The sequence below is a fragment of the Glycine max genome, chromosome 20 (genome assembly GCF_000004515.6).
Source record: "Glycine max cultivar Williams 82 chromosome 20, Glycine_max_v4.0, whole genome shotgun sequence".
Lineage (NCBI taxonomy): Eukaryota > Viridiplantae > Streptophyta > Magnoliopsida > Fabales > Fabaceae > Glycine > Glycine max.
This window is the reverse complement of record NC_038256.2, coordinates 14,477,040-14,491,341: the sequence shown is the minus strand read 5'-3', so window position 1 is coordinate 14,491,341 and position 14,302 is coordinate 14,477,040. Positions and strand designations below refer to the sequence as shown.

The following is a 14,302-nucleotide window of genomic DNA, read 5'->3' as shown; positions in this document are numbered from 1 at the left end:
TAAGTCTCCGACTTGCTTGATAATAGTGAAACCTCGTCTAGAGCTTTCTCTCTTTATAATGTGTTGTCCCTGGTATTCCATACCGCCACAATATTATTATCTTGAGTGATGATACCTCTAGAAAACAGCCGTGTGAGTTATGAATTGTTGGGGAAGTAGTTATTAGAAACCCCTAGATATTGTCCTATAGGTTCCCAAATAGGGGCAAAGAGCAAACACGCTCCGTGCCATTCGTTCTCATGCATTTTTGGGTAAATAACACTAGTTTATAGTTTTTGCTAGTGGTGTTTGGTTTCTTTAGAGTAATACGTAACCTTTTTAATGCTACGTTGAGGCGCCATCATGCCCAAAACGTAGCATTAAAATTGGATCTCTGCGGTCTCGTATGTGTGAATTACCCCTTTGTGTTGTTTTCTTTCCGTTTCATGCATACGCATTGCATCATTCATGCCGGAGTCTTGATCCACCCCTTTTTTAGGTAAATGATGGGGACAAATCAAAACGGCAAAAGGTTTTATCAAGTCTAGATGTCACTAGCCTCAAGGAATTGGGACGATTGATGGGACCTCTCCAAAGGCAAGCCTTCCGCAAAGTGTACGGGAAGATTCTAGATTTGACTGCAACGGAGGTATTTATGGAAGTTGTCGTATCCCTCGCCCAATACTATGACCAGTCGTTGAGGTGTTTCACGTTTGGGGACTTCCAAATGGTACCGACTATTGAAGAGTTTGAGGAGATACTAGGATGCCCTCTTGGGGGGAGAAGATCGTATCTTTTCTCCGGGTTTCTTCCCTCCTTGAGCAAGATTGCAGCTGTGGTCGGGGATTCGGCAAGAGAGTTGGATCGCATGAAGCAAACTCGCAACGGCGTAGTGGGCCTGCCACGGAAATACTTGGTAGGCAAGGCAAGGGATATGGCGAGCCAAGAGAAGTGGGGCTCGTTTGCGGATATACTAGCTTTGTTGGTTTTTGGGGTTGTCCTCTTTCTGAACGTGGACGGTTTGGTGGACTTAGCCGCCATTGACGCTTTCCTCGAATATCACCATAGCAAGGAGAGTCCAGTGGTGGCTATCTTGGCAGATTTGTTTGATACCTTTGACCGGAGATGTGAGAAAAACAGTGCACGGATTGTCTGTTGTTTACCCGCTCTTTGTGTGTGGTTAGTTTCACACCTATTCCAACAAGACACAAGACACCCGTGTCCGCTTCAAAGCTATCGCTCATGCACCGAAAAAGGAAGAGTCGATTGGGACCAACATTTGGCTGGAATAAGAGACAACGCAATCAATTGGTTTCCTCGTTGGAAGGAAGGCAAGGAAGGAGTTCTCTTCTCGTGTGGGGACTACCCTAATGTTCCATTGATAGGGACTAGGGGTTGTATTAACTATAATCCCACACTCGCCATAAGACAGCTAGGATACCCCATGAGGGGAGCGCCAACCGAAGAAAGTCTCTCGCCTTTCCTTGTGAGGGATCTAGGCGCGCAAAGACTCAAGGTGATACAAAGAGTCCACAAGGCGTGGAGAAGTCCGTTGAAGAAAGACAAGGAGCTTAGAGGCATCCGAAATGGCGTCATCGGTGGTTATCATGGATGGCTAAGAGTTCACACGCGAGGGTTAGATTGACTCTCCAAATTGAAAGTTATCAATGAGGAGAACTTCGAAGCTCCGGAGGAAGATGAAGAAGTCCAAGCTCTAAAATTAGAGCTAGGGAAGGCGAGACTCGCCAAGGAGAAGTTCAAATCAACCGCTACACACATCCGGAAAGAGTGCACCGAGTTACAAGAGGAAAATGCGGCCACTGCAAGAGCCCTTGAACAAGAAACTAAAAGGGCCCGAAAGGAGGAATATGGCCGAGAAAAATTCCGAGGAGAACTGTGGGGTAGCAACAATGAGCTCAAGCTCCGAAGAGAGGAAAGAGACCGGTCACGGGTGCATGGCATGATCTTAAAAGAAGAGTTAGCTGCGTGCGCAAGATCCAAGAGGAGTTTGGCTCAACACTTGGAAGCCACGGAGCAAAGCATGATAGCTATCATAGGGCAATACAAGGAAGAGTTGAACCAGTCTGTGGCCCATGAACAAAAGCTAGTGGAGGATTTTGCACAAGTGTACGCCGAAAAAGAAGCAAGAGGGAGAGTGATTGATGCATTGCATCAAGAAGCGACTATGTGGATGGATAGGTTCTCCTTGACCTTGAATGGAAGTCAAGACCTCCCGCGTCTATTAGCCAAAGAAAAAGCCATGGCCGAAGTGTGTATGGCCCCCGAGGAGATTCATGGGCTAATCAATTACTGTCAACACATGATAGATTTGATGGCCCACATAATTAGAAACTGTTAGGTTCTCTTGTAACACCTTTGTATAATCTTGGCTAGATGAAAGCTTTGTTCTTTTTATAAAATGAGAAGTTCTGAACTCATCATGTTATCTAAAAAACCTTGGGGTGGATCCAAGTGCTCTGATCATTCATTTGCATATTCATGTTTTGGTGGCATACTCACCGTTGTTTATTTCTTTAGGAATTTCATCATAACTAAGAAAACACCAAGGCACCCCTATAACACTCGATCCAGAAAAATGGATAATGAAGAGGGCGTGCAGGAACAGATGAAGGCCGATCTATCGGCTTTAAAAGATCAAATGGCTTCCATCTCGGAGGTCATGTTAAAACTCCAGAAAACTATAGAGGATAAAGCCACGGCAACCGCCTCCAGTACAGTTAGGGAAGCGGAGCCGGTGCTGCAACCCGCCTTAAATCCGGGCCGAGACAGAAACACGACAGTGTTTGGTCGAAGGTATAGCCCGCAAGCTTATCCTTATGGCTTGCCTCCGGACTTCACTCCCCGTGCCACCCCGGAAGATTTAAGCCAAGACCCTACTTTCGAGGGGCAGCTCCCACCTTATGACGACTATCCCGGGCAAGACGATGAGGAAGGAGATACCCATCTCGGTCCCCTGCTCCACCCCAAAGATCCGTCCCCCCATGAACTACCCCAACCAAACATAGTCCGCCATATCCCGATTTCACCCACACCCATAAAAGAATATGTTCCCTTTGTGGAAGATAAGGGAAAGATTGAGGCGCTTGAAGAGAGGTTGAGAGTAGTCGAGGGCCTCGACAATTACCCATTCTTGGATCTAGCGGACTTATGTCTCGTATCCAATATCGTCATTCCTCCCAAGTTCAAAGTACCGGACTTTGATAAATACAAAGGGACGATATGTCCGAAAGGGCATCTTCAGATGTATTGCCGAAAAATGGGGGCGTATTCTGCGGACGAAAAGTTGTTGGTCCATTTCTTTCAAGACAGCTTGGCCGGAGCAACTGTAGCATGGTATACCAATCTGGAAGCTTCCCAGATCCGATCATGGAAGGACTTGGCAACTTCCTTCATTAGGCAGTACGAGTACAATACGGATATGGCTCCCGATCGGAACCAGCTTTAGAGTATGACTAAGCGAGAGCATGAGTCCATTAAGGAATATGCCCAAAGATGGAGAGATCTCGCAGCCCAAGTCGTACCGCCCATGACGGAAAGGGAGATGATCACAATTATGGTAGATACGTTACCCACGTTCTACTATGAAAAGCTGATAGGCTACATGCCAGCTAACTTTGCGGATCTCGTCTTCGCCGGAGAAAGGATTGAATCCGGACTACGAAAAGGCAAGTTCGAATATGCTTCCAATGTGGCCCCCAACAACAACAGAAGAGCCCCAGTAGTGGGCGCGAGGAAAAAGGAAGGAGACGCCCACGCAGTCACCACCGCCCCGACGTGGATGAAAGCACCCCAAAATATCCAAAGCTCATACCAGCCCAATCCCCCAAATTTTTTAATCCGAGCCGGGAATTCCCTCCCGACTCAAGTAAAAGGACCACCCGCAGCAGAAAGAGCGCCGACCCAACGCACAGTTCCAGCCGCTCCCCGGCCAGTTAATAATACAGCCCCCGGCGCGAGCTATAAATATGCACAGCACCCGCCCCCGAAAGATAACTTCTCTCCTATTCCCATGGCATACTCCGAGTTATGGACTTCATTATTGGAGAATCATTTGGTGGTGGCCATACCCGGGAAGGTCCTCCAGCCACCCTACCCCAAGTGGTATGACCCGGGTGCCAAGTGTGCGTACCATAGTGGAGTTCCCAGACACAACATTGACTTATGCCACCTGTTCAAATATAAGGTACAACACCTAATCAGTGCCGGTTGGCTATCGTTTCAAGAGGAAGGCCCAAATGTTAAAACTAATCCGCTAGCTAGTCATGGAGAGGCTAGCGTGAACGCCACCGAAGAGGATGGGCCATCGCGGGCAAAGAGTTTAGGAGAGGTAGCTACTTCCAGACGCTTCATCTATGAATCGCTGCAAGCGGCGTGTATGGTCTCTCGTGGCGAGTGTTTGTTTCACCTCGGGGAGTCGCACGACATGGAAACCTATCCCGCGGTAGAAGAATTGCTTCAACGGTTCATGGATTGCGGGCAGCTTGAAGTGTCCATAGGAGGGAGGGAAGAACCACAAATTTGCATGCAGTCGGAAGAGAAGAAGGTTCCTCTAACCCCCAAGGCCCTAGTGATATGTTTTACTAGGAAAGGGACCGGCTCCACACCCATGTATCCCCGGACAGCGCCCAAGCCAACGCCATTTGCATATTAAAGTAATAAGGCCGTTCCGTGGAAATATACCCCTCCCGCGTTCAGTGAAAGAGTTGCGACCGAAGTTGACCCCCTGTCAGCTAAGGTGACCAACATCACCGGCCTCAGTGGCATAACCCGCAGTGGTCGGGTGTTCGCTTCCCCTCACCCGGCGGAGTTTCCCTCCAAGGGAAAAGCGCCCATGATCCAAGAGCCCACAGACGTAGCCACCCCCTCGAAAGAAGTGGATCCTCCAGTAGTAAGAGGGGCTGAAAAGAAAGAGGGTCTTCAAGGAAAAACAGTGACTTTGGAAGAGGCCCATGAGTTCCTTCGCCTCATCCAACAAAGCGAGTTTAAGGTAGTCGAGCAACTGAATAAAACTCCAGCAAGGATCTCTTTGCTTGAACTGCTCATAAATTCTGAGCCTCATCGCGCGCTGTTGATAAAGGTCCTTAACGATGCCCATGTAGCACATGATATCTCAGTGGAGGGTTTCGAAGGCATCGTTAATCATATAACCACCAACAATTATATCGCGTTTGCGGAAGAAGAGATTCCCGTTGAGGGGAGAGGATACAACAAGGCTCTACATGTGTCAGTGAGATGTATGGACCATGTTGTCGCAAAGGTACTTATTGACAATGGATCAAGTTTGAATGTGATGCCGAAGACCACTTTGGAAAAGCTTCCTTTTAGTGCGTCACGTTTAAAACCGAGCTCGATGGTGGTGCGAGCCTTTGATGGTACTCGGCGGGAAGTGATGGGGGAAATCGACATTCCCATTCAGATAGGCCCCCACACTTGCAATGTGGTGTTTCAAGTAATGGACATAAATCCCGCCTATAGCTGTCTCTTGGGGAGACCTTGGATTCATGCGCTAGGAGTGGTCCCTTCAACGCTTCACCAGAAATTGAAGTTCGCAGTGGGTGGACTTTTAGTGATAGTGTCAGGTGAAGAGGATATGTTAGTGAGCTGCCCCTCCTCCGCCCCATACGTAGAAGTGGCAGAAGAATCATTGGAAACGGCTTTCCAATCCTTCGAGGTGGTGAGCTGCGCCTCTGTGGAACCAAGTCCGTTGCTACCTTCTCTCTCCAACGCGACCATAATGGTGGCGCGTGTTATGCTCAGGAACGGATTTGAGCCCGGAATGGGTCTAGGCAAGGACGACCTCGGAAATGCCGACGTGGTCGATATCAAGGGAAATCCATACAAATATGGATTAAGGTATGAACCCGAGATGCCGGGGAGGAGGAATGTGCCGTCAAGACTTCGGGCGGATAGGTTATGGCCCGACCGTATTAGCCAGTGTTTCACCAGTGCCGGAACGGTGTCCGAGGAGGAGGTGGCTGCGATAGAAGAGGAGTTCCCTCAAGACCCACCAAGTTTTGTGCAACCATGCCACCCCGATTCCTAAGTGGGGAACTGGCGCGTGATAAGCCAGTCAGAAGTCTATACCGCTGATTCAATGTAATTAGAGTCTATAGATTTCCTTTCTCTTTTGTTTTGTGAAACCTACCTTATTAAATAAACAAAGAGATCTTGTTTCATCTGTTCTTGCAGTTCCACCTTTTCTCATATCATTTTGCATGTTTTTGTTTCTTTTGTCTTGTTTGGTATAGATATGAGGGTCGATTCTTTGAGGATCCTAACAACGAGGGTTTGACAATCGATTTCGATCGGGATATAAGCCAAACGATAAACGAGGAAGAGGAAGAGGACGTCCTTTCACCAGAGTTGGAGAGGTTGGTCGCTCAGGAAGAACGTGAAATGAAGCCTCACCAAGAAGAAACCGAATTGGTAAACTTGGGGACCACGGAGGAAAAGAAAGAAGTAAAGGTAGGAACCGGTATGACCGCGCCTATCCGCCAAGGCTTGATAACCCTTCTTGAAGAGTATCAAGATGTCTTTGCGTGGTCATATCAAGACATGCCCGGTCTGGATTCCGACATTGTGCAGCATAAGTTGCCTTTGAATCCTGGGTCTTCCCCGGTTAAGCAAAAGTTACGAAGAATGAGACCCGAGATGTCTTTAAAAATTAAAGAAGAAGTAAGGAAGCAGTTTGATGCAGGTTTCTTAGCTGTGGTGCGGTACCCGGAGTGGGTGGCCAACATTGTCCCGGTCCCGAAAAAGGACGGCAAGGTTCGAATATGTGTAGACTGCCGGGACTTGAACCGAGCCAGTCCTAAAGACAATTTTCCCCTGCCACACATTGATATATTGGTAGATAATACAGCCAAATTCGCCTTTTTCTCATTTATGGATGGTTTCTCGGGGTATAATCAAATAAAGATGGCACCCGAAGATGTAGAGAAGACCACTTTCGTCACCCTATGGGGGACATTCTGCTATAAAGTGATGACCTTCGGGCTGAAAAATGCTGGGGCAACCTATCAGCGTGCCATGGTGGCGTTGTTCCATGACATGATGCATAAGGAAATATAGGTCTACGTAGATGACATGATTGCCAAGTCTCGGACTGAGGACGAACACCTTGTCAATCTGTGTAAGCTGTTTGGAAGGTTGCGGAAATACCAATTAAAACTAAACCCAACCAAATGCACCTTCAGGATAAAGTCGGGGAAGTTGCTAGGATTTATCGTAAGTCAGAAAGGGATAGAGATAGATCCCGAGAAAGTGAAGGCCATCCTTGAAATGCTAGAACCACGCACGGAGAAGCAGGTTCGGGGGTTTTTAGGCAGGTTGAATTATATCGCGAGATTTATCTCGCAACTCACCCCTACCTGTGAGCCCATTTTTAAGCTGTTACGTAAGAACCAGGCGATCCTGTGGAACAGTGACTGCTAAGAGGCCTTCGAGAAGATCAACCAGAGTCTCGCAAACCCCCCGGTGCTCATGCCACCTATAACAGGAAGACCTCTTTTCCTGTACATGACCGTGTTGGACGAGTCTATGGGGTGCGTGTTGGGTCAGCATGATGATACTGGGAAAAAGGAGCAAGCCATCTACTATCTGAGCAAGAAGTTTACTGCATGTGAGATGAATTACTCAATGCTAGAAAGGACGTGTTGTGCTCTGGTATGGGCATCACATCGGCTTAGGCAGTACATGCTCAGCCATACCACGTGGCTTATTTCCAAAATGGATCCCGTGAAATACATCTTTGAGAAACCGGCCCTCACAGGACGAATCGCTAGGTGGCAGGTGCTATTATCTGAATTCGATATCGTTTACGTCACCCAAAAGGCGGTAAAGGGAAGCGCCTTGGCGGATTATTTGGCCCAGCAACCCCTCCAGGATTATCGACCGATGCACCCCGAGTTCCCAGATGATGATATCATGGCCCTGTTCGAAGAGAAACGGACACACGAGGACATAGACAAATGGATTGTTTGCTTCGATGGGGCAACTAATGCTTTGGGCCACGGAGTAGGGGCAGTCCTGGTATCCCCGGATGATCAGTGTATTCCTTTCACGGCTCGGTTAGGTTTTGATTGTACCAACAATATGGCCGAGTACGAAGCATGCGCCCTCGGGGTTCAGGCGGCCATTGATTTTGATGTAAAACTACTCAAGGTGTATGGAGACTCAGCTTTGGTGATACGCCAGTTGAAAGGAGAATGGGAAACTAGGATCCGAAGTTGATACCCTATCAAACTCACATCTTGAGGTTAGCCAAGTACTTTGACAACATTTCTTTCCACCACATACCTCGGGAAGAGAATCAAATGGCTGATGCATTAGCCACCCTGGCGTCCATGTTTCAACTTGCCCCACACGGGGATCTGCCGTACATCGAATTCAAATCTCAGGGCAGGCCGACATATTGTTATGCAATAGAGGAAGAGCGAGATGGGAAACCGTGGTATTTCGACATCAAACAATATGTCGAGAACAAAGAATACCCACCAGGGATTTCTGACAATGACAAAAGGACGTTGAGGAGATTGGCTACTGGTTTCTTTGTAAGTGGTACCATCCTGTACAAACGAAACCACGACATGACCCTCCTACAATGCGTAGATGCCAAGGAGGCGAATTTCATGATCGAGGAAATCCACGAGGGTTCATTTGGAACACACGCCAATGGGCATGCTATGGCCAGAAAAATCCTTAGGGCCGGTTATTACTGGCTCACTATGGAAAGCGATTGCTGCGCTCATGTAAGGAAATGTCATAAATGTCAGGCATACGCGGACAATGTCAATGTTCCACCACATCCTCTGAATGTTATGTCCGCCCCTTGGCCTTTTTCCATGTGGGGAATAGATGTCATTGGGGCCATCGAACCCAAAGCGTCGAACGGTCACCGCTTCATTCTTGTGGTGATAGATTACTTCACCAAATGGGTCGAAGCGGCTTCTTATACTAATGTCACGAGGAGTGTGGTAGTTAGATTCATCAAAAGGGAGCTAATTTGTCGATACGGACTCCCCAGGAAGATCATCACTGACAATGGGACCAATCTGAACAACAAGATGATGCAGGAAATGTGCGAGGATTTCAAGATCCAGCATCATAACTCCACCCCTTATCGGCCAAAGATGAATGGGGCCGTAGAGGCTACGAATAAAAATATTAAGAAGATTGTTCAGAAGATGACAGTGTCATACAAAGATTGGCATGAGATGTTGCCTTTTGCCCTGCACGGATATAGAACCTCGGTATGAACTTCTACTGGGGCAACGCCGTATTCCTTGGTTTATGGGATGGAAGCAGTACTCCCATTTGAGGTGGAGGTTCCTTCTCAGAGGATAATAGCGGAGTCAGGCCTAGAAGAATCAGAGTGGGCCCAAGCACGCTACGACCAACTCAATCTTATTGAAGGTATGCGTTTGGCAGCCATGAGCCATGGGCGTCTATATCAACGAAGGATAAAGAACGCATTCGACAAAAAGGTATGCCCGCGCAAGTTCAACGAGGGGGACCTCGTGCTGAAGAAGATGTCCCACGCTGTTAAGGATAATCGAGGCAAGTGGGCCCCGAATTATGAAGGACCTTTCGTGGTGAAAAAGAGCTTTTTCTGGGGGTGCTCTGACACTCACCCACATGGATGGCGAGGAGCTACCCTCGCCCGTGAACTTCAATGTAGTTAAACGATATTACGCTTGAAGTCTAGGGCAATTGAGAGAACCGTTGCGTGTTCTTTTACTTATGATTTTTTGTTCTTCTTGGTTTCCTCCAGGGATTCCCTTCCTCTGTATTTGTCTCGTTTATTCAAAAGAAGAGGAGATGGGTTAGGTTTCAATCCTCCCTATGGTTTTAAACCTTGTGTTAGTTTATAATCACCTGAGCCCTCTTCGCTTTGGTTCATGGGGTGCCCCAAATGTTTAATTAAAATTGAACCTAACCGGCCTTCACTAAGAAAATCATCGCATTAGGAACATTCATACATGCACATACACATGCATATCTTGTGGTAACAGGGGCAGAATCATCTTAGGCCACGGTCAGATGTCGAGACAAGTTGACAGCGGAAGTCAACCAAGGTAAGACGATGACCGGTCACGATTGGCCACACATTTTTTGTCTCCTACTTGCAGGTACTTAGGGATGGGGGCAAATGGGGGATAGGGTCACGACCGACCGTCGTCTCTTCCCGGCACTAGACAAGCAGAGGACGTCGCTGCAAGGCAGCCCAGTATCCTTTGAATTCACAGTTTCTTTTTGTTTTAAATAAATAATCGACGCCTAATTCTAATTTAAGTGGGTTCAAGTAGGCAAACGCTAACCCTTAAGGGGATGGGGAGGCATGGTTAATGTTTCCCCTTTTTTTTTAAAAAAAAAAAATGGCAGGTTAGCTCGCTTGGGCGAGCTGAGCTCGCTTGGGCGAGCTGAGCTCGCTTGGGCGAGCAACCCCTGCACTTCAAAATATAAAAACGAGGGAGGGGAACGTTTTTATACCCAAAAACTCCCCCCCCCTCATTCAAAAGAGAGGATTCACGAAGGCTTGCGGTTTTTGCTCCCCCAAGTCACTTTTGGTTGCATTTTGCTTTCATTTTTGGTGTTATTACTCACTCCAACAAGTAAGTATTCAATCCTTGAGTTTTTAGCTTCCCATTGGTGTGTTTTCTTCATCTTTTGGTACTCTAAATTGTGAGAACGTGCTTATATTTGTGGGGCAGTTTTGGTTTGTTTTTATGCTTGATTTCTTGAGTTGAGGATTTGAATGAGAAGGCCTTAGGCCTATGCTGTATTCTGAAGCAATGGGGCATGCCACATTGCTCCCATCCTCTTGGAATTTATGTCCAAACATGCGCCCACCAAGTGCTCGGTGAAATGCCCCAATGATATATGAATATGATTTTGTAAAATTGGGAGAGTGGGACTGTTTCTTATATGTAGGTACAACATAGGAGATTCAAAATAGGTGCCCAAATGCAATTCCAAGCTTAGGAACCCAAACTTGTAGCTTCAATGCAAGGAAACATGCTTATGGCTAGGAATCCAAAATTTGGTTTTAGAATTAGAAAAGCATGAAAATTGGGACTTGCTTGTGAAAGTTTTTGCTCGAATTTGGGCTGCCCCATGTTTGATACTTTGCATAGAGGTAGCGTGGAAAACACCTTGCAATAGTGTGTATACATAGATAAATATAAGGGGCATGAAATTCTTTGCAAAGGGTGAATGAATATTGAGGTCGCTTCCTAAATGAATGTATGATAGCACAGGATTCCCTTTTGAATGCAAGTATGTGCATAATGTAAATAGCTTGCCAATATGCGTAAGTGTGAGTGAAACAATGAAAGTTTGTATGGTATATATATTTCGAGTGTGTGTAGGTAGTTTGTGATAGCAAATGTTTAGGACATAGTTAAGTGTAAATTTTGACGCGATGCCTTGAGCGTGAGAATGTGTGTTCTTTTCAAATGCATATATATGTATGACAACTAGAATGTGTTGGATGGCCTCTATGTTGATATAAATAGTAGGATATTCTACACATACGCATGTGGATAAATGTGTTACTTTAAACGTGCGCATGAGTTCGTTCTAAACCGGAGGGATTAGCATGACATTTTTTTTTGCGTTAAGATAAGCATTATCTTGTAAAACTAACTTCTAAATGTTTGTTCTCGCAGGAAATGGCCTCGAGGAAGCTTGCCTCAAAGAGATCTAGGAAGGATAAAGCGGCTGAAGGAACCAGTTCCGCTCCCGAATATGACAGCCACCGTTTTAGGAGTGCTGAGCACCAGCAGCGCTACGAGGCCATCAAGGGATGATCATTCCTCCGGGAGCGACGCGTCCAGCTCAGGGACGACGAGTATACCGACTTCCAGGAGGAGATAGTTCGCCGGCGGTGGGCATCACTAGTTACCCCCATGGCCAAGTTCGACCCAGACATAGTCCTCTAATTTTATGCTAATGCTTGGCCTACAGAGGAGGGCGTGCGAGATATGCGATCCTGGGTGAGGGGTCAGTGGATCCCGTTCGATGCGGATGCTCTCAGCCAGTTCTTGGGATACCCTTTAGTGCTGGAAGAGGGCCAGGAATGCGAGTATGGCCAGAGGAGGAACCGGTCCGATGGGTTCGATGAGGAGGCCATCGCCCAGTTGCTATGTATACTGGGGCAGGATTTTGCCTGGACTGCTGCTGGAAGATGGGTGCGGATCATGCGCACCAACATGACCACCCTGACTCAGATCTGGATGATTTGCTGCTCAGCAACATCCAGCCCAGCGATCATAATTCCGACCTCCCCCTGCCAAAGTGTCAGCTGGTGTACGCCATCCTGACACGGATGAGCATTCACGTGGCTCAGTTAATCGTTGATGCCATCTATCTATTTGCAGGTATGGCGCCTACCAGGCACCCTCTGGACCCAGATAAGTCCAACAGGACCCTGGGATTTCCCGCTTTGATCACAGGACTCTGCTAGTCATTCAGAGTCCCCGTCGCACCTAACAAGGTGATTCGGCCGCCCATCACCCGAGCTTTCATTGAGAAGTATTGCACACAAAGACAGGCCCAGGGGGATGCTCCGCAAGCCGCAGACGCGCCGCCACCTCATCAGGCTAGCCCAGCTGGATCGTTTGACACGGAGCAGTATTTGCGGCATTTGGTTCGCCAACAGGCGGCCAACCACCAGGCGCATGTACAGACCCATGATTGTCTTTACCAGTTGAGCCTCAGCCTGCAGAGCCAGGGTTTTACTTCTTTTCCGTGCCCTACTCCGGACCAGTTCAGGGCAGGGATCGCATGGCTTGGAGATTGGCTGAGGCACGGGCAGGAGAGGCGCCAGCAGAGGCACCAACAGAGGCTCCCAACGAGGAAGATGAGACCCGCGAGGACGAGGAGATGACCGATTTACTTGATTTCTTAGGAGGGAGTGGGGCCACATGATTGGGAGATCCCTTGATCCATATTTCTTTTTGTTTCCATTTTTCTTGTTATATATCATCTTATTTTTGTTTGACTAAGGGACTAACGTTTGTTTCGTGTTGATTGACTTTTGTTTTGTACATACATATCGTTTGAGTTGTTACGTTGGTACTTGTTTCGTTGTTGTCAATAATGTTTGTTGAAATTCCGGAACCGTGTAGAGTTTTTCATTTAGGAACGTCGTCCTAAAAAATAAAATGAACCAAAAAATCCTAATAAAAAGAAAGAAGCATTGTGAATAAAAGTCATGTTCGTAAAGAAAAGAAAAAGGTTTTTATTTATATATATGTGTAAAAGGAAAGTGTGTATAAAAGGATTCTTGTGTGTAAATGATGCGTGGAAAGGAATTCTTGTGTGTGAGCAACGAGTGTATATGAAGAAACTTTTGTATGAACCATAAATGTGTGAGCAGACATGACGGATCTTTGCTTAGTACCCGATGTTGTTATTCCCCCGAAGTTCAAAGTGCCGGACTTCGACAAGTATAAAGGGACGACTTGTCCCAAAAACCATCTCAAAATGTACTGCCGTAAGATGGGCGCTCATTCTAAAGATGAAAAGCTGTTGATACACTTCTTTCAGGATAGCTTGGCCGGAGCTGCGGTAGTGTGGTACACTAATTTGGAAGCTTCCCGTATCCGTACTTGGAAGGATCTGATTACCGCCTTCCTAAGGCAGTATCAGTACAATTCTGATATGGCTCCTGACCGTACTCAACTGCAGAATATGTTTAAGAAAGAGGGTGAAACCTTTAAAGAATATGCGCAGCGATGGAGGGATTTGGCGGCACAAGTAGCTCCTCCCATGGTTGAGAGAGAGATGATCACCATGATGGTAGACACTCTGCCAGTGTTCTACTATGAGAAGCTAGTGGGTTACATGCCGTCCAGCTTCGCGGATCTGGTGTTTGCCGGGGAAAGAATCGAGGTTGGATTGAAGAGAGGAAAGTTTGATTACGTTTCCTCCACAAACGTGAACGCCAAAAGAATCGGGGCAACAGGGGCAAAAAGGAAGGAAGGAGATGCCCATGCCGTCTCTTCAACACCCGCGTGGGTCAAACCCCAGCAAACACCTCATGGTACCCATCAGTACGCGCAACATCACCCAAGCTTCTCGGCTCATGCTGGGAACGCCTCTAGTTCAACACCCGTGCAGCCTAAGGCACCCACCCAGAGGGAAGCTCCCCAAGTTCCAACTCCGAACACGACTCGACCGGCCGGTAATTCCAACACGACAAGGAACTTCCCTCCGAGGCCATTGCCGGAATTCACCCCGCTCCCAATGACGTACGAAGATCTTCTACCATCCCTCATCGCCAATCATTTGGCCGTGG

The 14,302-nt window shown here is 47.3% G+C and overlaps 1 long non-coding RNA gene across 1 annotated transcript in view; it reads left to right on the top strand.

Annotated features, from left to right (window-relative positions):
• LOC102666288 (uncharacterized) overlaps positions 1 to 11,710 on the top strand; it is a 36,546-nt gene extending 24,836 nt beyond the window's left edge. The window contains exon 5 of the long non-coding RNA XR_003265979.2: positions 11,670 to 11,710. This is a non-coding gene — a long non-coding RNA (uncharacterized lncRNA). The remainder of the gene's footprint in view (positions 1 to 11,669) is intronic.
• The last annotated feature ends 2,592 nt before the right edge of the window (positions 11,711 to 14,302 follow it).